Source organism: Nyctereutes procyonoides, unplaced genomic scaffold, assembly GCF_905146905.1.
Source record: "Nyctereutes procyonoides isolate TBG_1078 unplaced genomic scaffold, NYPRO_anot_genome, whole genome shotgun sequence".
NCBI classification, from domain to species: Eukaryota; Metazoa; Chordata; class Mammalia; order Carnivora; family Canidae; genus Nyctereutes; species Nyctereutes procyonoides.
This window is the reverse complement of record NW_026575042.1, coordinates 16680246-16683773: the sequence shown is the minus strand read 5'-3', so window position 1 is coordinate 16683773 and position 3528 is coordinate 16680246. Positions and strand designations below refer to the sequence as shown.

At 37.2% G+C, this 3528-nt stretch overlaps 1 pseudogene; it reads right to left on the bottom strand.

Annotated features, from left to right (window-relative positions):
* Positions 1–1490: 1490 nt before the first annotated feature.
* LOC129507232 (transcription factor BTF3-like) lies at positions 1491–1978 on the bottom strand (annotated as a pseudogene).
* Between the last annotated feature and the right edge of the window lie 1550 nt (positions 1979–3528).

Genomic DNA, 3528 nt, shown 5'->3' with positions numbered 1-3528 from the left:
GTGGACTGATAGTCCAGCTTCCTATTTGAATAAGTTTTTGGATATTTTAGTAGAAGTACAGTAAGCATTGTGGTTTTTTTTAAGATTTTATTTATTCATGAAAGACAGAGAGAGAGAGAGAGAGGCAGAGACACAGGCAGAGGGAGAAGCAGGCCCCATGCTGGGAGCTGACGTGGTAGTGGATCCTGGGACTCCAGGATCATGCCCTGGGCCAAACGCAGGTGCTAAACCACTGAACCACCCAGGGATCCCTGGCATTGGTTTTAAGTTGCAGCATGAACACAACCTATACCGCAGGTCAGAACACACCTGCGGTATAGGTTTAATCTAGGAACCCAGTTTTCAAGAATATTGAATATTGCCAAATTGGAGCCTGATAAAGATGGAAAGAGAATAAAAGCCATGTAATATGAAAAAATCATACAAAGATCTGGAATCATTAACTGGGACTCTAGCAGTTTTCTAGTATTCAAAGAGAGCAGTGAAGACTAAGGCTGGAATTCCTGCAATGTTTATGTAGCACTGACTGTTTTCCAGGTACTGTATCAAGCCCTTCATGAAAGTTAGCTTTCAGTTCTTACAAAAACCAGGGCATAAGTATCATCATCATCATCCCCATTTACCAAGTGAAAAAATGGAGATGTAGAGAGGATACATAATTTGCCCAAGAGTGTACAGCTGATGAGTAACAAAGCCATCTTTAGCTCTTCTCTGGGGTTCAAGGCCTCACTTCACTCCCTGTCATGTTGTAATTAGTGTGACAAAGAACTCTATTTACAATTCGAAAGGAGCATGGGCCCGGATGCAGTGATTTCACTGAAAGTGGGTTAGGCAGGTGCCATGGTTGGTATTGAGAGACTCTGAGGTCTTTGATTCTGAACTTTCTGACCATTATTTCCTTGAGATTTTACTGGTTAACTAATTTTTTAAATTTTGGTTTGATATAAGCTTTTCTCCCTCAAGTGGCATGTGAGACTTACTCAACCTAAAACAATAAAAATCTAGCTCAAGTGATGTAGCTCTTACTCGACTATTAACTCTGTAAATAGTAGTCATTAGAAGTATCTTTTATTGAAAAATAGCAGACTTTTATAAGTGGAAATATTTTATTTATCTAGTTACAGAGCTAATTGAGGATGACTTGGTGAAATTATTTTCAGATTCTTCTATACTTAAGAAAATCTTTGGCGGGGGTGGAGGGTGGGGGGAGTGACTCTTGTTTTTTTTCCTAGGCAAAGATCTTTATTAACCTTGCTTCAAACTTTATTCCCAGGCTTCTTCAGCTTAATTAGGTGCACAGAATGAATTGTGTATAAGCAAAAACTGAAAAGAGCTGCAATGTCCAAGGGGCTTGGGCTTAAAAATATTAGAGATCTAGATTTTATCAGATCCATGAACAAAATTTTAAAAAGCAGTCATAATATAAAATAGCAACTCCCAGTAACTTCAAATTTTATCTTCTTCAGAAGTTGACTGAGTCAGATGATGAGTCAGTTTGCTTCATTCTTGGAAGTTTCATCAAAATTCTCCACAAGACCTGGAATTTCATCATCATCATCCTCTCTGGTAGCAAGTGGTGCTTTTCCATCCACAGATTGTTTGGGCAGAGCTTCAGCCAGTCTTCTTAAACTAGTCAGACTGTCTGCACCAAGTTGGCTTAAGATACTGGGTAGCATTTCTGTCAGCGGCTTTGTCTCAGTATGGCCTGTAATGGTGAAAGTGTTTGCTGCCAGCAATGCCTGAACTTTAGGGTTGTTAAAGTGGATCACTGTTCCTTGATTTGTGAACATATTCACTTCTTCAATACCAGAGATATTGTTTACCCCTAACTTCTTTAAGGAGAACTGAAGTTTTTGTCATCTGCTGTAGCTGTTCTAATCACCTTCTTCTTTCAGTGAGCAGTTCCTTTCCCACCAATGCACACTTGTGCTTGCAGTTTGGTGAGTTTCTCCTGGTTCATGACAGTTTTTTCATCTTGTTGGAGCAGAAATGGGACCATTTGGGGAATTAGGTTTGGCGCTCAGGGGGGAATGACTCTTAATTGTTGATTCTGTTGGCTGAATCTCTTCAGGTTAGTTTTTCCTATATGTTTTGGAATTTTAGTTTGAGAGCTTATCTTGTAGGGGAGAGGGGTCTCCCACCAATCCCACCTCTTCTATATACATTCACTTCTAACACCCTCACACTTGAGATTATCATGGTCAATCTAGTCTTTCATCTCATTATAATATTGGGAATGTCACACCTGGTGGTCCATGAATATTTGTCCCTTAAGAATGTCAAGAGTTTACAGTACTTCTGGAATGTATTCAGAAAGGGGATGAGTACAATGAAATGAGTGCAGACTCAGACTTGCTTTATGTATACACTGATCTTTTCAAGCATGCAACTACATAAAATTCAAAAAAAGGATTATATTCTGTTTTAGACTGTTATCAACAGTGGTTTACCATTTTGGAAAATCAAATTATTGACGGTCTAAACACTTAGGCTTTTGAGTTGCCAATACTGTGCACTCTATTGATCTGCTTCTACAGCTCTCTTGCACTGTGATTGCTACACAGAGTTGCAAATATCTAACAACTTCCTTACACCTTTCAGTGTGGCTGTGACCAAGCATTTACATATTGAAACTATAAATTTATTTCTTTCTATTTATTCTTTATATTGGACTTATATGGATTTTAAAAAATCCATATGTCAGCAGGTAAATTTATTATAAATTTCATTTGTGGCAAAACAGAGGGCATTACAACTATTTTTTATAAAATGGAGGTTTGAGGGTTTAAAGAGCTTTCATTTTGTTTTGAGTTTCTATCATCCCCAAAACCTCAAAATGAAACCAAACCCAAACCTCTCAATTATAAAACCAGGGCTTCCTTGAATCTTGACTCAGGTTTACTAAAAGAATAAATGACACTTCACGAAAGTTGGTAGGAGGTAAGGTTTCCAGGGAGGGCAATGTGAAGCAAATATCAGGTGTAGGAAAAACCAAATATCAGGTTTAGAAAATTTTACTTTCTCAGAAAATTTGCAGAAATTTTCTATTTAAACAGTATGCGCTAAAGAGCAAATTAAATAAGCAAGTGCTGTGGCAAGCCTGCAGTATTCATATACATATTTGTTAGAGTATTTATGTTTTGTTTTGTTTTGTTTTGTTTTGTGTTTTGCTTCTCTAATTCTCTTATCTGGTTGAGTTGATGTCACAGAATCCATTTTAGCTTCAAGACAGGTGAGAGCAGAAAAACAGATGACCTTCCTTTTTTAGACTCAACATTGCTTTCCATCTACTCAGTGGAAGTTCTTTGCCTTTACTTTTTTTCTTCCTTGAAATACCTTTTCTCTATCTCCACTCTTTCAAGTCCTACGTTATACATTGAAAGAATAAATGGGCAAAGATGTCTAATGAAAAAATGGAAGCAAAGCTCATTAATGAGTGAAGAATCATCTTGCCAAATAAAGAAATGTATTATAAAACTATATTGAATAACATAACACATTAAAGTACAATAGGTACAAATAAAAGAG